We start from the raw sequence: 27,324 nt of genomic DNA on the forward strand, positions 1-27,324 counted from the left end.
ATTCTTTAAAATTTTTGAGTTTTTTTATTGCTTTTGTGGCCCATAATGTGGTCTATTTTGATGGATATCCCATGTACACTTGGAAAAATGTGAATTTTGTTGTTGTTGGATAGAGTCTTATATAAATGTCAATTAGGTTATGTTGGTTGATAATGTTGTTCAGAGCATCTATCTTTACTGATTTTCTGTCTATTTGTTATATTAATTAGTGAAAGAAGTGTTGAAGTCTTGGATATAATTATGGATTTCTCTGTTTCTGCATTCAGTTATATCAGCTTTTTCTTCATGTGTTTGAAATATATTCTCAGCTGCATAGAGATTTAGAATTGTTATGCCCTCTTGATAAATTGCCCCCTTGATGGTTATAAAATCTCTCTTTATTCCCTGTAATAATATTCATTGTTCTGATGTCTACTTTGTCTAATATAATATAACCACTTTGGCTTTCTTACAATAATTGTTTTCATGGTATGTATTTTCCCATTCTTTGATTTTAGCTTATCTGTATCTTTATATTTAAATTGGGTTTCTTATAGACAGCAAAACATTTGAAGATGTGTTGTTCTCCAGTATTAAAATCTATGACTCTTTTTTAGTCCATGGTTTAAATTAGAGTTCACTCTGTTGTGCAGTTCCATGGATTTTTTTTAAACTGTTATTCCAGTACCATATATACAACCTAAAATTTCCCCTTAGTCACATTTAAATATGTAATTCAGTGCTGTTAATTATGTTCACAATGTTGGGCTACCATCTGACTTTTAATTTGCTTTATAAAACTTATTTTTATTAACATATGTATATAACAAAATTTGCCATTTTAATCATTGTTGTGTAGGTCTTCTTTAAATTTTTCAGCAGTTTGGTAGTTTTCAGTGTAAAGGTGTTTCACCTCCTTGTTTAATTTTATTGCTAGATATTTTATTCTTTTGGTTTCTCTTGTAAATGGAATTGTTTTCTTGATTTCCTTTTTGGATTGCTCTGGATTTTTGTGTTATTTGTCTTGTCCCCTGCCACTTTCCTGAATTCATTCATTAGCTCTAATGATTTTCTTGGGTATTCTTTGTGATTTTCTATGTATAGGATCATGTTACCTGTAAATACAGAGAGACTTTTGCTTCCTCCTTTCCAATTTGGATGCCGTTTATTTATTTTTTTTCCCTGCCTCTTTGCTCTGGATTGAATTCCCAGTACAGTACTGAACAGCCTTGGTGAAAATGGTATCCTTGTCTTTTTCCTGATCTTGAGAGAAAAGCTTTCAGTATTTCATTGTCAGTTGTGGCTGTTCCATAACGGTCCTTAATCATATGGATGACATGCGCTTCTAGTCCTAATTTTCTGCATGTTTTCATCTTGAAATGGTGTTGAGTTTTGTTAAATATTCTTTCTGTGCCAGTAGAGATGATGATGCAGTTTTTTCGTGGAGAATTACATCAAATGTTGTTGTTGTTGTTTTTAATGTTGGAACACCCTTGTATTGCTGGGATGAATGTCACTTGGTCATGGTGTATAATTCTTTTAATATGCTGTTGGATTTGTTTTGTTGGTTTTTGTTGAATATTTTTGGTTATATACTCGTATGAGATATTGGTTTGTAGCTTTATTTTTTGTCAGTGCCTTTTTCTGGTTTTGGTATCAGGCTAATGCTGGCCTCATAGAATGAAATAGGAAGTTTTCCCTCCTGTTCAATTTTTTTGGGAAGACTTTGAGAAGAATTGGTGTTAAATTTTCTTCGAATGTTTGGTAAAATTCACCAGTGAAGCCTAAACTCCAGGTCTGGACATTCTATGCTGGGAGGTTTTTGATGAATGATTCAATTTCTTTACTTGTTATAGATCTCTTGAGTATTTCTATTTCTTCTTCAGTCTTCTTCTCCATGGTGCTGTTTGTTTTCAATTTGTCCCATCTGTTCTTTGTTCATTTCTTCCACTGTTATGGCATTTGTTTGGGATTAATTGAGTAATTTTTATTATTTTATTTTATCTCCCATATGGAGTACTAGCCATATTATTTTGTTTTATTTTTAGTGATTGCTCTATGGTTCACAGTATACATCTTTAACTTATCACAATTTATCTGCAATAGTATTATACTACTTTATGTATAAGAAACATAGATAACTTCCATTTTCTCCTCCCATTCTTTATGCCTTTGTTGTTATATATTTTATTTTTACGTGTTATAAATCTCACCAAAAACCATTATTTTTCCTTACACAAAGACCTTTTAACTAAATTAAATGAAAAATATATTTTATATTTACCTCCATTTTTGCCATCTGCTGTCATTTTTCTACTATCTCCATAACTATAACATCTCTAATTTTTTTAAAATTTATTTATCAAAAAATTAAAAAAAAAAACATTTAAAACAAAACAAAATAAGGGGAGAAGAAAAACGAACAAACACTATAGGTAAAAAAAAAATTATACCTGTGGGATATATATGAAAAACCCACTGTTAACATCATACTCAATGGTGAAAGACTGATAGCTGTCCCCCTAAGATCAGGAACAAAAGAAGGGTGGCTGTTATCACCAACATTGTTCAACATTGTACTGGAAGTGCCATCAAGAGCAATTTGGGGAGCAAAAGAAATAAAGGGCATTAAATTAGAAAGGAAGATATATCCCTATTTGTAGATGACATGTTCCTATGTAGAAAAAATTCAGAAAAATCTACAAGAAAACTACTAGAGCTTATAAATGAATTCAGCAAAGTAGCAGGGTACAAAATCAATATGCAAAATCTGTGGTGTTTCTATACAATAGCAAGGAAAAATCTGAAAAGGAAATCAAGGAAACAATTCCACTTACAATAGCTACTAAAAGAATCAAATAAGTAGGAATAGATTTAACCCAGGATGTGACGAACTTATGCACAAAAAACTACAAAACATTGTTAAAAGAACTCAAAGAAAGCCTAAATACAAGGAAAGATAGTCTGTGTTCATGGATTGGAAAACTAAATATTGTTAATATGTTCAATTCTACGCAAAGCAATTTATAGATTCAACTCAATCCCAATCAAAATTCCAATAACCTTTTTTTGCAGAAATGGAAAAGCCCAATCATTAAATTTATGTGGAATGGTAAGGGGCCCTGAATAGCCAAAGCCATCTTGAAAAAGAAGAACAAACTTGGAGGACTTACACTTTCCAATATTAAAACTTATTACAAAGCTACAGTACTCAAAACAGCATGATACTGGCACAAGGATAGACATATAGATCAATGGTACCAAATTGAGAGTTAAGAAATAAGCCTTCACATCTATGTCCAATTGATGTTTGACTAGGGTGCCAAGACCTCTGAATGGGAAAGAATAGTGTCTTCAACAAATGGTGCTGGGAAAACTGAATAGCCATATTCAAAAGAATGAAAGTAGAGTCCTACCTCACACCATATGCAAAAATGAATTCAAAATGGATCAAAAATCTGAACATAAGAACCAATACTGCAAAACTAAAAAAAAAGGGAACACAAGGAAGCATCTTCAAGAACTTGTGTTTTACAATAGTTCCTTAGACTTGACACCAAAAGCAAGAGCAACAAAAGAGAAAATAGATAAATGGGACTTCAAAAGTAAAAACTTTTGTGCATAAAGGGACTTCAACATGAAAGTAAAAACACAACCCAGAGAATGGGTGAAAATATTTGTAAACTATGTATCTGGTAAGGGTTTAGTATCCAGAATATATAAAGAAACGCTGCAACTCAAAAAACAACTTAATTTTAAAATTGGCAAAACACCTGAAGAGACATTTCTCTAAAGAAGATATATAAGTGTTCAAAAGCATATGAAAAGATACTCAACCTCAATAGCCACTAAGGAAATGCAAATCAAAACACAACAAGATACTCTTTCACATCCACTAGAATAGCTACTATTTTTAAAATGGAAAGTACATGTTGGAGAGGTTGCGGTTCCTCAGAAAGTTAAGTTTCTGGTTCTTCAGAAAGTTAATCACGGAACTACCATATGACCTGAAAATCCCACTTATAGGTATATACTCATCAGAATTGAAAGCAGAGAGTCAAACAGATATTTGCACACTAATGTTCATAGTGGCATTATTTACAATTGCCAAAGGATGTAAGCAACCAACTGTCCATCAACAGGTGAATGGATAAACAAACTATGGTATATACATGCAGTGAAATATTCAGTTGTAAAAAGAAACGATCTGAAACATGTAACAATATGGATGAATCCTAAAGATATCATGTTGCGTGAAACAAGCCAGACATAAAAGGACAAATCGCACAATCTCACCGAAATGAAATAATTTGAATAAAAAAATTCATAGATTCAGAAACCAGAATGCAGGCTACCAGGGACCAGGGTGAGGTAGAGAATGAAGGAGGTAATGCCTAATGGGTACAGAGTTTCTGTTTGGAGTGATGACGATGTAGTGGCAATGGGTGGTGGTGATGATAGTGCAACATTGTGAATATATGTAATTAACACCACTGAATTATAAATTTGAACTCAGTTAAAAGGAGAAATTTTAGGGTGTATGTATGTTACTAGAATAAAAATTAAAAAAAAAACAAAGAATTGTAAAACACAAACAGTGAACCCTAATGTAAAACAATGGGCCATAGTTAATAGTATAATTATAATAATACCATTTCATCAATAGTAACACAGGTACCACACTAACACAGTGTGATAATAACAGGGAAAACTGTGTGTGAGAGGGTTAGTATATGGGAACTCAGTATTTTCTGCATATTTTTTCGGTAAACCTACAACTTCTCTAATAAAAAACAAGTATTAAAAATAGTAGTCTTTTTTATGGTAGGCAAAGCTTTTTTCTTTTTCTTTCTTTTTTTCCTTGTGGAGCTTTTTTGGGAAATTGTGGTGAAAGCTTTTCTCTAGGGCTAGTTTATCCTTGTCATAAAGCATAACCCTTTTGGGGTCTCTATTGAATTCTCCGTTTAATCAACTAAGTCTTTCCATTCTGACAGGGAGGATGTCAAATGATTGCTGGCCCTGTGTGAGTTCTGTGAATTTCCCAGGCTTACAGTTCCCCTGTAATTCTTCTTTCCTCATAAGTTAGTCCCCGTCCAATCTAGGGGAGTTTCACCCTATGCATACGCTGAGTGGTTTTCAGCCAAAGACTCAAGGCAATCCTTTGCGGATTTCTGGAGCTCGTCTTCTGTATAGCTCCCCTTCTCGAGTATTCTGCCTCAGAAATTCTTGTCACCTCGGTCTCGCTGGACTCTAATGTCTAACTTCTTAACTCAGAGAAACAATCAGTCTGTTTTGGTTCCCCACCCTGCAGTCCAGAAATTGCTTCAAGGGAGAAGTTAGGATGATTATAGTGCTCACTTGGCTTGTTTTCCTTCTCTCGGGGATTATACTCCTGTCTGCCTCTTGTTCAAGGTCTGAAAAATGTCATGTCACGTATCTTGTCCAGTTTCCTATTGACTGATGCCAGGATACCAAGTCTGGAATCTGTTAGTTCTTCATGGCTGGAGTGGAAATTTGCTATATTGTATATACACCTTGCATTTTACTAAGTATTTGTCTAATTACTTTCCTAAGTGGCTTGTCACTTGTCCTCCAGCAATGTTTAAGAATTCCTTCATTTCTCACCAACACTTGGTGTGACAGTCTAATTTTCATAAATTAAACGGTTGTTGAGCTTTTAAAGTTTGCATTTCCTGATTACCAGGAGGAAACACACCTTTCTTTTTACTTGTTTTTTGAATATCATTCTCTCCTGCTATATGCTTTCACTGTGGTTACCATACATCCTTGTTTACAGGCCCAGTCTCAGGATGCATAGACAGCAATAAATGTAGTATATTTAGGATGTTTACTGATATGTGGATTAAGTTGTGCTTTTCATTGCTGCATTTTTCTTCAGAATTTCCTGCTTTCTATTGTATTTATTTTACTTCTTTTTCATTTCCTCCTGTTACGCATTTCATTTCTATTTTTTATGTGTGTGTGGTTAGCTTTAAATTTTTAATATAGCTGCCAACTTAAAAAGTTTAAAAACCTATATTTCTACCCTCTTCCTAAACAAAACAAGGAAGTTTTAACTTTTTAACCCCAATCATGCTCCTTCCATCTTTCTGATATTGTAGTCTACTATTTTAGTTCCATCTTGTTTTTATAAATCCAAAATTAGATATTTTAATTATTATTATTTTACATAGTCAATTATTGCTTTTATGTTACTCATATATTTACCAGTTTTTTTATTCACCATTATTTTTTTCATCTTACTCTTTCCTTCTGGGTTTAATTGCTTTTTTAATTGCTCTCAATGAGACTCTATGAGTTATAAATTCTCTTAATCTTTGTTTTTGTGCATATATCTTTATTTATCCTTTACTTTTTGTATAACAGTTTAGATGGGTAAGGAATTTGGGGTTGGCAATTAATTTCACTTGGGCATTTTTAAGACATATTCCATTATCTTCTGGTCTAAATACTTTGTTAAAATGTTTGCTGCCCAAGTCACTGTTTTGCTCTGGAGTAAATTCTCTTTTCCATTTGCTTTGACTTTAGTATTCTGCAAATTAATATTCTGCATATTTCACAAAGATTGTCTAGCTATGGGTTTATTTTTATTTATCCTGCCAGAACCATTGTGTTTTTCAAATATGATTATTTACATTTTCTATCAGTTCTGAACAAATTTGCCTCATGTATTCTCTCAATTCTTAGGAACTCCTCTTGGTCTTTTATTGGAGGTTTATCATTCTACTCTCTCTGTCTCACTAACTCTTTTTCATATTTTCTGTATTTTTTCTCTTACCATATACTCCTTTGGTTAAAGTCTCCCTGATCCACCCTCTAACTCATTAATTGTTTTTTCTTCTGTTTCCAATATGTTTCCTATGACCTTTACCATATCAAAGACAATTTTTTATTCCTATTTGGTCCATTTTAAAACCTGTTTGTTCTGTTTTCATAGAACTTTGTTCATTTTGGAGATTCTACATTACTTTTTAAAGGTCTTTATTAATTTTAAACATATTTAGTCGCTTTCATCTTTCAAACTGCCACTCTATTATCTTAAAGTTTTTTGACACTCAAATCTTTGTATCCAGCTAGTGGCATGACAGATTTCCTTCAGTGCCAGGAGCTAACAAAAACAAACAAACCAATGCAAAAACCATCTTCCCTAATCTTTGGGCTTGGGCTTGGGCTTTCTTTGCCTTAGGAATTCCCCATTGACAGGAATTTCAATGCTCTCTCTACTCCTTCTGTAATAAACACCATCCCTCACCCTGTGCTCTATTGTATGACTTGAAACCGGTAATCCATTACCCCAGGCCACTTTGGCTTAATTGTTCCTTACAGTCCTTTAGCTGTCCTCAAGCTGCATCTGCTTTCAGGGCAAGTTTTGGAAAGGCAAACCAGACAGGAGTTTCCTGGCTCAGTCTTTCAGATGGCTACCTGATAGATTGGCACGGAAATACTGGCAACCCAATATGCACATAAAGGTTATTCTGCTCCCCCTGGGACAGGGCCAGGGAATACCCAATGGATGCACAAGCTGGCTCTGCCCCGCTCCAAGGATGGGGTGAGGGAAAGTCCAGCAAGGTTGTCACGAGCTTCTCCTGCCTCCCCCCCACTTTTTACAGTAGTTTTATTGAGATATATTCACACACCATACAGTCCATCCAAAGTGTACAATTCGTGCTCACAGTATATTCACAGAGTTGTATATTCATCCCCACAATCAATTTTAGAACATTTTTATTACTCCAGAAAGAAAAATCTCATACCCCTCATACCCCCTTATTATTGACACTTAGCATTGGTGTGGTACTTTTGTTACAAACAATAAAAGAATATAAAAATATTACCATTAACTATAGTCCGTAGTTAAAAATAGATTTTTTCCCCATATACCACCCTATTGTTAACGCCTTGCCATAGTATCGTACATTTGTTCTAGTTCATGGAAGAACATTCACATTCTTATATTTGTACTATTAATCGCAGTCGTTGTCTACAAGGGTCACTGTGTTACAAAGTCCCATGTTTCATCCTTTAGCTTTCCTTCTAGTGACATACAAGACCCTAAACTTCCCCTTTCAACCACAATTACACCCATAATTCAGTGCTGTTAATTACACTCATAATAATGTGCTATCATCACTTCTATCCATCTCCAAATATTTAGAATCAATCTAATTAAAAATTCTGCACAAATTAAGCATCAGCTTCCCATTCTCTACCCTCATTTTATCTCCTGGTAATCTGTATTCTAGATTTTAACTTTATGAGTTTGCTTACTATGATTAAATGATATTACTGAGATCATACAATATCTGTCCTTTTGTGTATAGCTTATTTCACTCAACATAATATCCTAAAGATTCATCCATGTTGTCACATGCATCAGGACTTCATTCCTTCTTAGAGCTGAATAATATTCCATCGTATGTATGTACCACATTTTGTTTATCATTTCTTCAGTTGATGGACACTTGAGAGGTTTCCATCTTCTTGCAAGTGAATAATGCCACTATAAACATTGGCATACAAATGTCTGTTTGTCTCCCTGATTTCAGTTCTTCTGGGTACATAGCTAGTAATGGGACTGCCAGATCATATGGCAATTCTAGAAAGAAGTAGGAGGACTCACACTTCCTGACTTTAAAATATATTACAAAACTTCAGTGGTCGAAACAGCATGGTACTGGCATAAAGTTAGATACATTAAACAATAGAAGTGAATTAAGAGTTCAATAATAGACCCTCACATCTATGGTCAATTGATTTTTGACAAGGCTGCCAAGTCCATTCAACTGGAACAGACAGGCTCTTAAACAAATGGTGCTGGGAGAACTTGATATCCATACCCAAAAGAATGAAAGAGGACTCCTATCTCACATCTTATACAAAAAATAATTTAAAATGGATCAAAGACCTAAATATAAGAGCCAGGACCATAAAACTTCTAGAAGAAAATGGAGGAAGCATCCTCAAGATCTTATGGTAGGCAATGGTTCCTTAGACTTTATACCCAAAGCACAAACAACAAAGGAAAAAAATAGACAAATGGGACCACCTCAAAATTAAATACATTTGTGCTTCAAAGGACTTTGTCAAAAAAGTGAAATCAGTCTACTCAATGGGAGAAAATATTGGAAACCACATATCTCATAAGGGTTTAATATCCAGATTATATAAAGAAATCCTACAACTCAGCAATAAAAAGACAAACAACCCAATTTAAAAATGGTCAAAAGACTTGAATAGACATTTTTCCAAAGAGAAAATACAAATGGCTAAAAAGCACATGAAAAGATGCTCAACATCACTAGGTTTTAGGGAAATACAAATCAAAACCACAATGAGATATAATTTCACACCTACTAGAGTGGCCATTATCAAAAAAAAAAGAAAACTGCAAGTGTTGGAGAGGATGTGGAGAAGTAGGATCACTCATTCACGGCTGGTGGGAATTCCACGCGGTGTAGCCACTATGGAGGACAGTTTGGCAGTTCCTCAGGAAGGGCCTACTTCTTTAAAAGTTCCTTTTCCTTGATTTGGTACTCGCCGGGTTACTACACCCCTTTAACTGTTTTCTGGAGTTTTGAGGAAGATGACTTTGCCAGTTTTTGCTAGTCATTCAAAGATTCTGTGGGGGAACAGCACCCTGGAGCACCTTGTTTGACCGGAAGCCTCAGCTCTTCTTTGTTAACAACTGTTCTTCCCATCATGGAGGTAGTCAGATTAGAGCCCAGGATGTCCCTTTTTCCTGACTGGGTCATTTCTATCTTCGCAAACTTCAAAACTTTAGTGACAAATGTCTCTATCCACCTATACCTTTATTTAAAATTGTTGTAGGTGTGGGTATCAAAACAAAAAAAAATTAGGAACAAAATTCCTGGGGGTAGGGGTATCTCAAGAACACTGGGGAGAAGGAGGAGCTGTCAGGCACCCAGACAGGGCCCTCTCTGCACATCTGCCTTCCTCTTTCTACCTTCCTTTAAATCGGCTTTCCCTGCTTCACCAGCACATGGCCAAACGTGACAACTGCACAGCTCACCCGTTTACTGTTCCTCTGTTAGGGGACCAACTCACATTGAAACTAGTCTCTTGGACTCCTTTCTAAGCTCCTGAGGGAGAGGATTGGATTGGCTCTGCTGGGTCACGAGTCTGCCTTCTTTCTCTCACTACGGGCAAGGGTGCAAGGTCACACAAATAAACAATGCTTCTGGACTACACACCTATGTGGGGCAGTAGTCAAAGAACAGGGTGACTCCGGGCTACAGAGGCATCCCAACTGATAGTTACTGTACACCCAAAATGAAAAATTATCCTTCTCATCTTTTCTCACAGAGCAACCTGGAGTTGAATAGATAACAACAATGCAGAAAGGTAGAGAGGGATCTTAGCAGATAGCTGTGAGACTCATTATGAAGGGCTAGCAGAAAGTTGACCCTCAAGTGCCTATCTTGTCATTTGATATAAGGTGAGAGGGAGAATAGGCGAGTCCCATTGAAAGGACTACACATAGAGAGAGAGACCTCTCTGGGATCTTAGGACCAGGAGATAGAGAGCACTTGGTGACAAAGTTGAACATACAGGAATTGTGTTTTATTTAGCAGTGTGCAAGTCTGGAAGGGATCCGTGGGAAAGGATTGGGAAGGTGTCAGCAGTGGGAGATCAACTGGCAGGAGGAGGTGGGAATTGCAAAGTAATAAATATGGGAGAATTCACAGGTGCACATGAACTGAGACGAGTGTTGCAGCAGGGATAAGCATAACTCTGGTGATAGCTGCCTCCAAGCTAGAACTGACTGGGTTGCTCAGGGCTCATGGGGTTTATTTCCTTTCTTTTTCCTCTTCTGTTCACTCAAGTCCCTTTTCCCTTGTGGGGCCTCTCCTGAGCACTGCGATATACATGCTCCTTCTCTCCTGCCTCCAATCTTCGCCATTCATTTGGTGGTTAAATGTGGACCACCTTGCACTATTGTCCCGAGCTGCTCTCTGTTTTCCATATCATCATTTGGCCACCCATGGTTTATATCATGTTTTACTGATGGGACTGGAAGCTCCACAAGGGGGGAGCATGTCTTATACTTCTTTGCATCTGTTATAGCATGTTAATTATTGACTCTCACACAGTAGGTGTTTAATATGTATTTATACTGATTATTGGGTTCTTGATTATGACCTTGGGCAAATCACTCTGTGACATTGTTTTCCTAAGTATAAAGCAGAGATAATAACATTAATTTTCCATTCAGTTATCCTGTCTTTCGGTAAGTATGTCTTCAGCACCTACTCGGTGTAAGGGTAAGTTTGTGGAGCAAAAGTTTATTAGCAAGATTGTTAGAAGCATCAAATAAGATAACAGTCATGAAAATGCTATGAAAAGCAGGAGGCACTCACAAAGGAAAGGCATTATTTAAACATTCACATTCAGACATGGGAACATTAACGAAATTATTTCATAAGCTCCCTCCTGAGTTCCCACAGCCCTTTGAGCATACAGTAACCATATTATATCTTATCACATTGTATTATAGTTATTTGTGTATGTTTAATTTTCTGCCCCAGACTGAGCCCCAACATTGAATCCCCAGCACTTAGCACAGTGCTGGCCACATAATGGGCCTCAGTCAGTATTTTAAATAAATTAATGAAAGAAAGAAAGAAAATCAGCATTTAGGCGTTCTCAGCCTACAAAGTGTGTTGAGACAAAAGCACACTTGACAAGAATTCTGTCCTGAGAATCTTATGGAGAAGGTTACAGATGAAAAAAAGTATCGATTTTGCCCTCAAGGAGCTTGTAAATGCAATGGAGAAGCAGAGCATATGCATATGAAAATGCCTTAAGATGATTTACCAAATAACCTAAAAGCAGGGGCAATTTAAAACTGTGACACAGACATTGATGGGTTTGGGAAGATCGATAAGAGGCAGGAGGAGTTAACGGCGGAGGAGGGGTTCGGGGAGCTTCTGGTAGAAACAGGGAATTATATAGGGTGGCAATAGCAAGATGAACAAGATCCACAGAATTTGGCACTCTATGGGTGGAGGGGGTGAATGGACCACTGGGTATTTGCAAGGGCATTTGAGACCTCTGAGAGCCATCAGGCTACGTTCTGCCTCCTGGTTCTGCCCATCTGTTGGAATCATATGCATACACATAGGCGTACACACATGCACACATGCTCGTCTCTGAGGCTAGAGGAGTGGGGTGATGGGTTTGAAGTGCTTCCTCTATCAGAGGGAAAACCTCTCTCCTCAAGGGCTTCTTACTTTGTGTTCACACCAACTCATTGAAGGTAGCAGCTTTGCAGCTCTCAAGTGCTCTCTCCCAGGACTGGGCCTGCTCTGCAAGTACCCCCATTTCCAGGAGGTAACACAGAACTCATTCAATCATGATTCTTTGTTCCAATCTCTTTGATCATCTGAGGAACCGGTAACTTGAATAGGTCAGCAGAGGTCAGAGTCAGGGTGACAGTTGTTTGCCTGTCTCAAGGTTGGAGGGGGAAAGCACAGGCACCTGCCATTGGGGGTGAATAGGGGCAGCAGGGAAGGGCGAGAGGAGGATTAAGGCAACTTACTGCCTAGATCCCCAGCCTGCCCTCCTGAACCAACATCCAGAAATACGTCCTCCAAGCGCACTCTACAACAGGAATTCCATGTTCATTGATTCAACAAATATTTATTGTACTTCTGTGATGTCCTAGCTATTATGCTAGGTACTGGGAATGCAGCTGCAAACAAGAGAAAAGGTTACCAGTTTCACAGAGATTATATTCAATGCAAAGACAAAGAAAATCAGCATGTTAAATAAACCTGCACAGTAATGTAATATAATGGTAAACGCTATTTTAAAAAAATAAACAGAGGGATGTAAAAGAAAGTGTTCGTGGAAGAGCTCCCTGAAGTTATGATATCTGAACCAAGACCTGAAGGATAATTAGGAACCAGTTATAGGAAGAACTAAGGAAAGAGCAGAGAAAACTGCGAGTCCCTGGGTACTGACACAGGAACAAGGTTGGAGACTTCTAGATATGGGCATGCGCTTGCTTACGTATGCACACACACATTCACACACCCACCAAACCCGACACACAGTCTTACACACATATGACACACACACCCACTGCACACACAAACACACACACTCTGGCCTAAGCTTAGTGAGTGGGAGGGTAGAGGGGAATCAAAACAAAAGACAGCAAAAGGCAGATGACGCAGGACTTACTAACTTATGGTGATGCATTGGGATTTTATTCTGAGTGCAACATGAAGCCATTGAACCATTTGAAGCAAGGGAATGACGTGACCTCACAGGAAAGACTCCATATCTAACCTGCCTCATGGGAGGTGGCAGCCTCTGTACTAAATTTTAGGAGTGGCCAAACTCTTTGTGTGACCCTCGACATTTCACCCCTCTTGAAATGCAGAACTTGCCATGTGCACATTGGCCACCGTTCTCAAAGGCTGCTTTAAGATATGTCAAATTAGAAAGTCCAGAATGTTGAGGTCACGTCTTTCTTGTGGGCTCCTCAAAGACCCAGGCCGATGAATGCATGAAAGACGAATCAAAACTCTTTTATAACATGAGGGTCACCAAAGTCATTCAGGCCATCTCAGAATTACTCCAGACATACCAGTGCTTCTTCACACTGAAATATTTCCTAATTAGCATCTTGTCTTTGGGTGTATTTCATTGTTCTCCCCTCTGGGGATTTTTCCCTTTGTCTAGCCTGAACTTCTCACCCTATGACTGAGCCCAACTTTTCCCCCATAAACATAGAATGTTTAATCTAGAAGAGATCTTAGAGAATATGTAATATAATCTGCTTGGTTTGTAGATGAGTAACCTGACATCGAGAGAAAGGAAATAATGATAAAATCCTATGGCCTGCTAATGATAAAGCAAGGACCAGAACCCAGGTCTTGATCTCCTTCCAGGATACTTGACTTCCCCAAAGAGGGGCCAATTGGATAAATTTAAGCTGGTCCCTTCAGAAAAAGACCTGAAAATTAAACAGCCAACATTGAGGGTCTGAAAAATGAAAAGGGAATGCTGGTGAGTCACAGGAAGTCAACGCAAGCTCCAGAATCTCTAACTCAGGACCTCCAAATAAGTGGGGGTTTTGGCAGGGGGGTCCTTATCATGTTTTTATATCTGCAGGAGGTTTGAGATGAAATTTTGGTTGGCATGGGGTGGGGGGTTGTTGACAGCAAGAGTTTGCTCTTAATTCACGGGAGCCAGATGGCTCACCTTGGGACCAGGCAAGACAGGTGCAGGGGCAGGGGTGGGCCAGCTCTCTTTGAAGGGTGAAGGGGATGGGCCCTAGTAATCCAATATCCTCTCGGTGCCACTTAGTGCTCCAGCCCAAATCCATCACTGCAAATGAACCAGGTGACAGGATTAAATATCCCCTAATTGCAGTCCCCCGGGAGGGGCTGTGCCAGCTGTCTCTTCCACATGCCTAGCCCAGCAGATGGGAGATCAGATATCAAAGGGTCACTTCTGAGGGTACAGGAGGCAGCCTGGGTCCTGAGCACCTGGGCTGAGTGGATGGAGGAGCAGAGGGCAGATTGGGGTGCTCTGTTGGATCTGAAAAACTGAATATTTAATGCTGTCTGGTCCCTTTGCTGCTTTGTAGTAAGGTCTGCACTACTCCATGGTTGCACTTATTTGTCCTTCTCATTTGCTAGGACAGGATCTGGGCTCCTGCAACTTCTCCTCCTGGCTTTTCTCTTCCTGCCCTCGGAAATGCACTGCTAGAAATGGATTTCTGTCACAGAAAACAGGATATACCTGAGGGGATGCAGAAGTCTGCCTGCCCAGCCCCTGGCTCTGGGCAGCACTGCCCCTAACAAGGATTCTCATCTTTCTTTGCAGGTCTCTCAGGAAAGAAGCTCTACCTATTTCCTAGGTTGTGTATTTCAGTATCCTGGGCTTAAATGAAAGGCAGGCTCTCTAATTTCACTGAGGACAGAGCACAAGCAAGCGAGACTTACATTTCAGCTCAAGAAATGGACTTTGGCGTAAGTAAAAGCCCCTAGCCAAGGGAGGTTGTGGACTTTTTTTCAAGGATAGAGGTTCTCTGAGAGTGCCCAGAGCAGGGGAAGGACAAGGCGACATCTGTAGGTCCTTGGCCTTTTGCCTCTAAGTTCCTTTCATTTGGGAAGCTCGGCCACTGCCTCATCTCTAGATTACTCTCACCAAAATCACCTCCCAGCACAGGGTTCTGGGCAGTTCTGTGGGAATATGATGCATTTTCATTTAGCTGAAATCATGATATTGCAAAATCAGCAGACACAAGCCAAGAATAGCTCTCCATACAGGAAAGGCAGGACCACAAGGCAAAATGAAGGTTTACTTGCCAAACCTCACTGAGGCTTGGGCAAAAATAAAAACAAGCATCAAAAGGGCCACTCAGGGCCCACAATAAGAGGACTGAAAAAGCCTCTAGAGATCTTAGAAGCAACATGGAAAACAAGAGGTCAACAGAGGGGAAGGGACTGTAGTTCTGTTTCCTTGGTGAAGCCAGAAAGCACCAAGAGTCATCAGCCCTGGGACTCAGGAGAGGGTCTGATGCATACCCATCACTAACTGGTCATTTTTCTTTTTTTTTTCATTTGGGCATTCATTCATTCATTTAAAAATACAATATTTTAAAAGATCGATTGTATTTCTAGAAACATGCTAAGGGCTACAATGGTGATCAAGATAGTGTGTTCTGTCTGATTTTGGGAAGCCACTGTTAACTGCTCTGAACTTCAACTTCATCGTCCATCAACCAGAGGCTGTGACAACTACCCTACCTCCCTCATAGGGTTGTTGAGAGGCTCACACATGATGACTGAGGGAAACTGCTCTGGAAATGCTCTTTTGCAGGTACTATAGACAGTAAGCAGTATTTGGAGTATTGCTTTACCTCTGAGAACAATATGACAGAGTCTCCAGGGAGCTGACTTAGACCTCCTTCCCTTTCTTTCTTTCCTTCCCCCCTTCTCTTACTCTAGCTCCAAACAGAGACTTATTCCAAAGAGAACCATCCCATGCTTGATGATAAAAGGGACAATGGGACTTCTGGATGCCCCTCTGGGCCACAGAGAGGAGGCTGCAGCCCAGGATACCAAACAAACCAGGTTATTTTGGAGCAAGTCGCCAGCAGAACTATAGGCTGAGAACAAAGGACTTGGCTCTTTTCCATATCTCGGCAGTGGTTGCACACCAGCTGAACACAACAGCTTCTAGTTGTGCCCTAATTTTAGGGAAGTCAGAAATCTGGAATCTTAACATACCCCCCCACCCCCACCTCCTGGAAACAGATAGTTGGAGGAGGGTGGCTCTTAGTGTTTTCTGACTTATGGTGCTTTATCCTTTAGGCCATGAGCCTAAACTTTGGAATGACCTGGGAAACTTATTAAAATACAGACACTCAACTTCCACCATGGAAAATTCTGGCTTTGAAGGCTTGGGGTCTGGTGACTCTGATGCACCCGAGAGCTTGGGAAATTCAGATATAGATAATCCACACAGCCCATATCATGTCAGTTTTTATTATATGATCATGATGGACCATAGTGCCTGGCACAGAGGAGGCACTCAACAAATGTTTGTTGACTGAGTGAATGAATTCGTTAAAATATATCCACATATGCTCAATGAAAAAGCCATGCATGGCAAAAGTGAAATGTATTTTTAAAGTTTAGAAGTCTTCTAGTTTCTAGTTGTACCTGATTGTATTTTGGACTCTCAGTTGTCATGGTACAAAAGTAAGAGGCCTAGATATACACTTTTGTGTTTTCAATTTTGTTAATTCTGAGTAAGTGGAACTTTACTCCTGTTGGCATAAAACAGAACTTGACGTAAGAATGGCTTATCTTGTTTCTTCATTCATTTATTATTATTACATTGGCAGTAATAACAATAGTAGTAAATGCTTTTACTTAAGTTTTCTCATTTCCTCATTGGGAATCATACAAAACAGATAGAGAATTATTATGCCCACTTTATAAATGGAAAAACTAAAGCACAAAGAAGTTCTATATCTCATCTACCCTGGGAGCACCTAACTGGAAAATGGCATTATCAGACTCAAACCCAAGTTCCTGAATCAGGCATGATTTTCTTAGTTTTATATCAAGCTTCCAAAAGAACCACTGGAAATTCAAATCCAGTGACTTCTTTCATAAGTCATTCCAAATATGCAAAATAGAATAACTGGAACCATTCACAAAGCAACAGGATATGTCCTTTTCCAAAGAATTCCTTTTTACAAAACTCTTCATTTTATGTAGGATCATTAAGAGGTTGAGTAAGACAGGTAATGTAAAGAATAACTCACTGCTAATTAAAATGCAGTCAAATCATCTCTGAAGTTATAATGTAAGTTAATAGGAAAAAGGAACTTGTTCTACAAAAATCTGGTTTGTGTGTGACTTTTCAGGTATGTACCTATTGCAGGACACTCACACATCAGACTCCTATATTTCAGTCTTGTACTGAAAATAAATTAGCAAACAATCTGTTTCTCCTTTCTATTCTCCCAGAGCTGGGTCCACAAGCTGTCAGAACATTCCAGCATTTCAGTGACTGCACTCAATCAGACCGTAAGTTCACTCATGTATTCTCAACTAAGTAAATTGGGCTGAAAGAAGCTTTTGATGGAGTCCCACAAAATCAGCATTCTTAGACTGGATCTAGATGATGCCCAAAGAATGAAAAATAACTGCAATTTCTGAAAATTCTAGATTTTTAAAAAATGTCATTCCCTTCAAATAGAAGGATAATGACTGACTATTTAGCCCAACCCTTACCCTAAATGTTTTAAGCAATGCCTAAATCCATGACTTTCCTTAACTCCTGACTTTGGCCATTTGGAGCTGAACTGATCAATTAATTCATCCCCAAATCAATTTGATTAGATAGCCAATCAATTCGGTTTAACAGCTGATTGTTCCAGTGAATGGGGTAACTGATAAATAGACCAACAATCTTGACAAAGCATCTTTGAGCCTGTCAAGAGATGGGGTAGGAAGCAGGAAGAGTTAGGCATTGAGAAAATCACCAGCTACCCAGTGTAGAGCCACTTGCTACAAGGCAAGGGCTAAAGCAGACATGAGCAGAATAAGAGTGTCCTTCATTATCTGTGGGTGTCTTGGATCCAAACAGATGGACAGTTATTATCCCTGGGGAATCCTGGTTGCCTAATGGAGCAGTGCACCCCCGACCCCCACCCCCAGCCATCACACATCTAGGTTCCAGTCAGTTCTAACAGGGGGTGGAGATTGGTCAGGCCATTCATTGGTTCTGAAGTTTCTTCTACTTAAACCCATTTGTTAGGTGCTTCATGATTTACGGCCACAGTGGAAAATGGGGCTGGGTATTGATTCTTGGCCTTTTCTATTGCAAATAGGTGTAATGTTTTATAGTATGTCAGAATAATAGCAGTGGGCACTCTATCAATGTCGAATGTTAAAAATGATCAGCTATTGTGATGTAGGAGATTAAATAGGAAAGCTTGATGGGTATATAAAAGTGAAATGGCAATAATAAAGGGATTTTTATGTTCGGCTCATTGCTCTCTGGAATCTACCTGGGGAGCTATTAGAGCCAATTGTGCTGATCAGTGACATATCACCATGGGTGAAAGGATGGCACAGGTGCTCCCCTCCCCAGGTGCTATTCAATCTGGCAAAGGGGATTAGGAGAACCAAGGTGGAGAGGTCAGAGTTCATTTGGCCACACCATAGGGATCTTGAGTGCAATTCCCAGGATGTCTAGGAAGGGAAGATATGAGGCACCCAGGAGCCAATAGGAAATTCCAGAGATCACTGTGTCCCCTCTTCTTCCTTTCTACCATGATGGTTCCATCTCCAAAGTAGCCAAGGGGGTCTATTCTCTTCTTTAAGGTCTCCAAAGAGAAGGCAATCCCATTCCATACAACCCCAGAAAGTTACAGCTGGAACAGACCTCATAGATCCTCTTGTACAGTCAACCTTCTCTTTTAAAACTTAGGGAATTGAGGCCCAGAGAAGTAAAGAGGTATGTGCAAGGTCACACACATAGCCAATGAATGGCAGAGCTGGGCCAAACCCAGGACAAGACTGGAACTGTTTTCACTGTCTGTGCTCAGCTGCTGTTGATGGCTGACACTGATCAGCACAGAACAGTAGAAAGGTGATTAGGGCCACATATGTAGTTTTAAATTTTCTAGTAGCCACATCAAAAAAGTAATAAGAAGCAGGTTAAATTCATTTTAATAATATATTTTATTTAACCTAATATAGCTAATGTATTATCCTTTCTACTTGGGAGCAATATAAAAATTATTGAGATAGTTGACATACTCTGCTTCAGACTAAGATGCTGCATGTAGCTGTGTGTATTTTACAATTACAGCACTTCTTTTAGGTCACATTTCAAGTAGTCAGTAGCCACATGTGTCTTAGCACTAAAGCGAGGTATCTGTGGACAGGAGAATATGTGTGTGTGTGTGTATGTGTGTGTGTGTGTGTGTGTATTTCCCCCTAGCGAGTCATCAAGGGCTTGTGGGAGGGCATGAGTACTTTGAAAAAGCAAATAAATACTACAATATACCTTTCTATTTGGAAAATGAAACAAAAACCTAGTTTATAAACACAATCTACAGATGGTAAAACTGGACAAGATCTTAGGGAGGATACACCAAAGACAGATTGTCAACCACATATCAGGATTCTCAATGAGGTAGAGAAGATGTGTTTGAATTTCTAGGGGTTTTAAGGGACATGGGATTTTTTTTCAGTATCTACGAAAAACACTCATGGATTTACAAAGGTTAAGAAACATACCAGCCCTTTGGAGAAGGGATGTGGCTGTCATCATGAAGTAAGTTACCAAACTCATTTTCCGAGAGCGAACAGAGTACCAGAGCTGCTAAGTCTCACGTGGAGGTTAAATTAAGTTCAGACTTCATTTAGAGCATCAGTTAACCCTTTGGAGTGACCAACTGCCTGAGTCATCACTATCCCCCTCTCGCACACACAGGGAAAGGGTGACCTTGTCAAGCATGCCATTCGCAGATGGGCCCATCTGTGCCCTGGAACATCCACTGGGTACCACCAAGATGTTCCCAGCTTCAACCGGGATTGCTGGCTGGGTCAGGGCCTGGAGGTCACAGCCAGTCACAATTCCAGTGAGACGGAAGGCTTCAGAAGCTGGGGGAGAGCTGAGCTGAGATCAGGATACAGGGCTGCTCTCTCAGGGTTGCCATTTTAAGGAGCAAGCAGACCATATAATACACATAAAGCCAGTCTGAGAACTAGCACACTGGGTCCCTTTCAGCTAGCGACAGGTTGTCGCTCTGACAGCTATCAAGCCAATCAGAAGGGTAAATTAAGGTGTCCTTTTTTTTTTTTTTTTTTTTTTTTTTGAGGGGCAGGGAATAGTTAAAATGCTGATCTCTGAGTGACAGGTTTCAGAGCCGAGAATGAACTGTCACTGCTGCCATCTTCACTCTGGAACCTCTCAGGAGTTGCATGTCAGGGAAACCAGCAAGCTTCTTATAGACCTGCCTGCTCCCTAAGGGCAAACAGGCACAAGCCGTGCCGTCTGCTCTGCCCCCTGGGACCAAAAGGGCGAGAGTGCCAGCCTGCACCAGTTCCCACAGCAGCGGGAGCCAGGGATCAACTTTCCACTTTTGGAGGAGAAACCCCTCCTTCTTGCCTTAATTGCAGCATTAATAAGTAAGTGGGTGCTTTAATTATGTGGGTGTCTCATTGCAGAGTGACATTGAAAATAAATGTGCATGAAAGCACACACCTCTGTGCCCATACATTCTCCTGGAAACCAGACATCAAATCCTTTAAAAAATTATCGTAAGCAAAAATTAAAAAGAAAAAAGTTTTTTTTTGTGTTTAATTACATGAGGACTTTATTAGCGGGCGCTAATTAAAGCCTGCTATGAAGTCTGACAAATGTCTAAAATTACTCACTTTAGTAAATAGTTGTGATGTGAGTAATTTGTTTAAAACTAGAAGTTGGTAGAAAAGTTCACGCAATTTTATTTTTTGCCTGGGTAGCGCTTTATGCAATGTCTGGGGGATAATTAACGATTAGCGGTTTAATGACGGAGGCACATTCATTATCCTGCTTTCCTACTGCTGCCAAGACTTTCATGACGAGGGCTCAAGGCCCACTCTACCTCCATAAGAGCTGACCTTCCGCTGACCACTGCATGCCTTTCACAGATGGGGTTTTCTACAGCTCATGGTCGCTCTCTGGTCCACTCAGAATTCCAGGGTCTGTGGAATCCTGGTCTTGTCCTTCAGTGGCAAGATGGACCATTCCCTCTCCTCACAGATGAGGTTAACTTTCTAGACCTCATGTTCTTCATAAACTCTCCTAGGGCAGAGGACAGGCCCTTCTAGGGGTTTGCTATGTCGGCCTCTCTCCCAGAAGCTTTGAGGCTGACCCAAAGGGCAGCAAATCCATTCCAAAGCCAGGAAAGCCTTCAATGACCCTCTCCCCAGCCCGTACCTGCTGTTTTCCTCTTCTGCTCTCTCATTCCTTCTCTTCACCCCAACAGGGCAAAGGAGAGCCGCAAAGTTACCCACACAAAATTAGAGGGCCACATCCACAATGCAGGCTACTCAGAAAGAGGGAGCCTCAGAGTTTAAGTCCAAATGATCCAAAGAGGCCCTGCAACCACAACTGTATCCTCCCAGCCTCCCTCCTTGCCTTGTTTTTTATGTCTATCTAGAATGGTTTATGCACTGCTCTGCACAACACACTTGGGGGGACAGGAGAATGGACTAATTGACGTCCTGGAGCTCCGTTTCAGCCTGTAAATCTGAGACAAGGAAAGGTCACTTCTTGGGCAACACTGGGGCTTGCCTCCCTGTGTCCTTAACCAAGACAGGAAGGGAGATTTAGAATAAGGCTGCAATATAGATAATATTTCCTGCTTCGTCACAGAGACTCACAGAGGATTTTCCCCTCCTTCTCCTTTTTTTTTTTCTTTCTTTTTCTTAAACCAAAGTTGGAAGCTAAATCCACTGTGGGCTGAAGGAGGCACTTTAAACTTCACTTGCTTCGAAGTTTAAATGGGAAGACTTGACAGGTATGCTAATGCTCCTCTATTAAGTCTGCAGAAAATGACATTAAAGGTATTGGTTAAAGACACGGCTCAGTGTTTGAGCAATTTAATGAAGTGTTACACACAGCTGACCTTGTAGAGGGAGAAGCTCGCGGCTCTTGCAGTATTTCAGGAGGCCCTGACCACTCTGTTTGACATCTGAGCTTAACACCAACCCCAGACTCATTACTTTCTGCAAGGTTCCGGGAACTGCCAAGGGGGAGACCAGCTTTTGCTTGTAAAGTCCAGCGGCAGCAAGGAGAGGTAAAAACTGTGGCTCCCAATCCTCAGCTTCGTGAGGCCAAAGGTGCCAGTTTGAATGACATGTTCAGTTTTCATAAACACGGGCAGTGGTCCCCTGGGGAAGCCAGAGCAGGAGCACAGGAGGGGGCTCTTAGTGTGGGCAGGGTGGATGGGGTCAGCCAAGTGTAAAGGTCAGAGCTGCTGTCCAGCATCTGATCGCCAGGTGAGCTGGGAGAGCTGGGAGGGGGGTCTCCGCCAGTGAAGAGAGCAGCCCCGCAGAGAGTCCAGCACAAGGTTGGAGAAACATTCAGTGGTGCTAAAGAGATGTGAACGCCTAGAAAGGATCAGAAGAATGGGGTTCCCAGGACCCCTAAAGTGATCCCATCTACTCACCAAATCATTCATTCATCCATGAAATGTTATGAAGCACCTGCTATATATGGTCCTTCTTTCCCTCTTCCACCCTATTCACTATATTACAGTCACATTGGCCTCCATTTCTTCCTAGGACATGCAAAGCCGTTCTCTACCACAGGGTCTTTGCACATACTTTTGCCCCTGCCTGCGATGCCCTTCTCAGCTTCTCATAAAGAGAGGCAGGCGGGCAGTTCCTGGAGTGGTGTAAGGTCCATAGTTCTTGCTGTGTACAGTAATAATTAATAATTATCCAGTATTTATAACACTTTGCATTTGCTTTTGAGTAACTCATTTTACCTTTCAAAGTTCTTTCCTATGTTCCTCCATTTGAGGTTTCTAGCAGCTTCATAAGGCAGACAGAGAACTTGCTGGTTATTCTTACTTCAAGACAAGTAACCTGAGGCCAACAGGAACCGTGAGAGCCCAAGGACAGAGGTCTAGTCCCGGACCAGGACTCAAATCACCCAACTCCCAGACCAGGACCATTTGCATTTTTATAAACGGCCCTGATTCCTCTCCTAGAAGGATGCACACTTAAGGCCTGGCCAGTTATGCAGATCCCAGGAGGCCTCACCTCAGAGGAGGTGTGACAGGTGGGCGAGCAGCCGCACCAACAAGGGCACGTCCTGCTGTGTCATGGGCATGTGGCTGGCAGAGTGGAGACACGATGAGGGTCAGCCCTGCCCTCAGGAACTGTTAGCGCCCACACTGAGCCAAGGGCTGAGGCTGAGACCCAGAGAATTTTTGACAAGTCCCTTCTGCTCTGCACTATTTTTTTTTCCCCATTCTCTTGTCCTCACTTAGCCTGTAGCTACTACAGGCTACATTCCACCTCCTGCTTTGGTAACATTGGCTTGTTCAAGAGGAATCCTTTGGAGGAAGAGCCACAAGTCCAGGCTTTATGGGGGAGAGATTCATTGATCAATGAACATCTGTTCAGCACCTCCTCCAGGCTCTCCCCTCTGTTCAGGATCTAGAAATAATAATTGACATTATTGAGCTCTTGCTGGAGCAGATTCTGTGCTTAGAGACTTAAATGTGCCATCTCTGTTCACCCTCTCAACAATCCCCTGAGAGAGGTGCAATCATATACCCCTCTTTTAGGCGAGGAAACTGGGGATTAGAGGGGTAAATTCTTTGTCTAAGATGACACAGCAACAGGCAGCATGGCCTGAATGTGAACTCAGGCTGTCTGACTCAAGGTCATTGTGAGTCAGGGTCAGAGATCAACGTTCCTGTTGGAGTCAGTGGGAACTGGGCCACCTGGAGGTACACTGTGCACAACCTGGGCAACTGCACACATCAATGCTGGCTGACTCCAGAGACAGGAGGCTTACGGTCATGGTATCCCACCTCCCTCAGGCAGTCCCTGCTTAGAGTCCCTACAAAAGAGCTAGGGGAGAGTACAAGAGAATACCTACTGCTCAGCTGTGCAGGGCAGAATACAAGAGCAAGACATCTGCAAGAGCAAGGGGGCTTTTCAAGGGTTTTAATGGTAATGGAAGGCTTCATGGAGAAAGCAGAGTTTGAGATGCCTCATCTCTGATGGATGCTGATCAATCACCTGCACTACGCAATGGCCTTGTGATGTAATTATCATTGTCATTATTATGAATAATTTTGTGCCATGTCCTCTTGAAGATATGTTACACTATCTCATTTAATTCTTATAAACAACCCTGCGAGCTAGTTAAGTGACGGAACTAGAACTCTCACGTTTCCTACACTGTCCTAACTCCAAGTCCAATGTGATATAGTAAAAAGAATAAGGGCTTCAGGTCTAACAGACTCAAATTTGAATCCTGTAGGCTTGATGTGTTTTACAATTCCAGGGTGGTGGGGTACACAGAAACAAACAAAATTAAGGCTAATGAATGGTTTTATCATTGGATTGTTGAACATAAGAAAAAATGTTGACTTATTTGTTCTAACTCAGTGAACTCTGAGGCACAGGTGGGGCTTTGGAGAGCCCTTGTGCAGTGGCTGCTGAGTGGGACTCAGCACTGGACACCTGAGTTCAAATCCCAGCTCTGCTCCCTACAAGCTGTGTGACCTTGGGCAAGTCATTCCACTTGTCTCATCTCTAAGATGAGGACAACTATAGCATTCCTTCACACGGTTGTTGTGAAGACTAGATGAATACATGCTAATGCTTGAAACAATGCCTTCCTTCCCATAAGTGTTTAATGTATTGGACTAGTATTAGTAATTCCCCAAGTCTTTTTAGTGAGCACCTATTCTGCACCAAATCCTGCTGGAAACACAAAAATGAAACAGGCCTAGTCCTGGCCCTTTGGCCCTGGTAAGAGACCTATAGCATGTACTCAAATAGCTAATACCTCCCAGAAGGTGACAAGGTGACATTTCTGCAGTGCAAGTAGAGTGTTTAGAGAAAGAGATCAGTACTGGCTGGAAGGCGCCATGATGGAGGAAGAATTTGAGCTGGTGCTTAAAGAATGGATGGGATTCTAAAAGACAGCACTAAGGAACCAGGAGGGAAATGGACAGGTATGGTGTTCTCAACACACCTGTCGATCAGGCCAAGCATCCACCAATCAGGTGTCTAACTCCCCGTGGGTGATGCATGCTAAGAAGAAAAAGAAGTCAGTTGAACTAGCATTGCCATTCCGAAATGGTGCAACTCTCCATTTAATTCCCAGTAAAGATCTTTCCAGCATTTTCAGGACCACAAGCCCCAATCCTGTTGATTTTTCATTTTGAGGCCATTATGCAGACCCAGCCCTACCCCAGTCCAGCCAGGACTTTGTGCAAAGGAAAGTGCTAAACCAACTCTGTGTGGGGTGGGTAACGGCAGCTTGATGTTCAATGGCATTCACGCCCTTGGCTTTGGGTCCTTAGCTTGGGCATGATTAGAAGGACTGATGAGGAAAGGTTTCCTGAAAAGCAGCATGAGTAGGAAGCCAGGGTTCAGACCTCAATCCGCATGGCTCTCGTAGACTAGGAACTCTCCTCCCCTCCCCTCCCTTCTCCTCCCCTCCCCTTCCACTCCATCCATCCTCCTCTTGTTTTCTTCTTTCTTTTTCTTTGTTTGGCTTTTTTTTCCTCCCTGCCTCCCTTCTTTCTGGCTGGGTGTTATTTCTGGAATTTTGATATGAACCCCTTCTGCACCCCACAAACATACACTCCAACATCTTACCTCCTCAACCCACTCTCATGAGCCCGAGACTCAACTTCCCTTTTTCCTGAATGATAATTCAGCTGGGGGTAGAGAAGAGAGAGAAACAGTAGCAGAAGTAATTCCCAAGTCAGGAGACAGGCGCCTCTCCTGAGAAGAATAAAAAGCCAGGAGAGAATTCACTCACAAACCTTTTGAAGGGACATGGAAAAAAGTAGAGATTTTTTTTTTCTCTTCTCCTTCAGGAAAAAGCTTTTAAAATAAATAGCTGACAGCATCTCTTATTTGAGTAATTTTTTTGCTGGTTATAAATGTGCCACTCTAGAGTGCTTTATTTAGAAGTTAAAAAACAAGTATTCTCCAGGAGAGAGCTCTGCATGCCAGGGAGAGCCTGGCTCCCTCTCCTTGGCCGTCCTGATGCCAAGCCTCAGTGCTGGATTCTCCTATAATCTGATCTAGGTTATATAAATTAAAAAAAAAAAAAAAAAAAAAAAAAAAGGAGGAGGAGAGGCAGCTGGTTCTCCCAAACATCTGACATTTTCCTTTATGGCTGGTTTAACTTTTTTTATGACAGACTGGGTTCACTCAAATGGAGAATTTCTCCTTTCAAATGAGCTTCGTGTTTTATGTTTGAAATTTTTTTTTTAGACAAACCTGGTAATTTTCAGGTTAAAATGTGTACACTTTAAGCACTCAGGAAGTTTAAAGATCCATCTGATCAGCACATAAATCTGAGGCTATTCATGCTGAAGTTCTTATGCTGAACTGCACTGTTTAAAAATGATAAAAAGCAAGTGACATGTTTTAGCCTGTTTTTAAGTGAACCCTGACCCCACCCACCCCCGCCCCAAATGTTAATTTCCTAAGTATTTGGTTAGTCTCTCCCCATTCTCCCTGCACATTCCTGGGTGATGGGCTGGTGCATGGCTGTGCTAGGAGTAAACCAGGTAGTTTTGGAGCAGGAAAGACAGACAGAGCCACTTTGCATCCTTTCTCTTCCCAGTGGGGTGAGAGATTTTGCCCCATCAGTGCCTGCTGCATCCTAGGCCAGCCTCACTGGGCTGCTCTCTGTCTCATTGATTTCCAAGCTCACCCAGTGTCCTAAAAAGATGTAGAATTTGGAGCCCAGGACCTGAGTTTGAGCCTTGAGTTGTCCTTGACTGGTTGAATGACCTTAGGATGCTTTCTATGCCTCAGGTTTCAATTATCTGTAAAAAGGAGAGAACACAAATGTCTACGCTACAGGTGTTACTAAGTGAGACCATGTATGTGAAGGTGCCTGGTGGACGGTAAAGCCTTCTGTGATTTTATTGGTTGGTTTCTCTCAGTGGGAAGCCAGTTTGCTTAACAGCCTGCTGTACACACAGATACAAGGGACCTCATCCATCAGTCAGGTATTGACACTGGAGTTGTCCCCATAATGTGGCCCCTGGACCAGAAG

At 40.8% G+C, this 27,324-nt stretch overlaps 1 long non-coding RNA gene across 1 annotated transcript in view; it reads left to right on the forward strand.

Annotated features, from left to right (window-relative positions):
• LOC119537657 overlaps window positions 1–27,324 on the forward strand; it is a 66,944-nt gene that overhangs the window by 32,876 nt on the left and 6,744 nt on the right. The window contains exons 3-4 of the long non-coding RNA XR_005217451.1: window positions 14,860–15,005; window positions 17,520–17,579. This is a non-coding gene — a long non-coding RNA (uncharacterized LOC119537657). The remainder of the gene's footprint in view (window positions 1–14,859; window positions 15,006–17,519; window positions 17,580–27,324) is intronic.

This window comes from Choloepus didactylus, chromosome 6 (genome assembly GCF_015220235.1).
Source record: "Choloepus didactylus isolate mChoDid1 chromosome 6, mChoDid1.pri, whole genome shotgun sequence".
Lineage (NCBI taxonomy): Eukaryota > Metazoa > Chordata > Mammalia > Pilosa > Megalonychidae > Choloepus > Choloepus didactylus.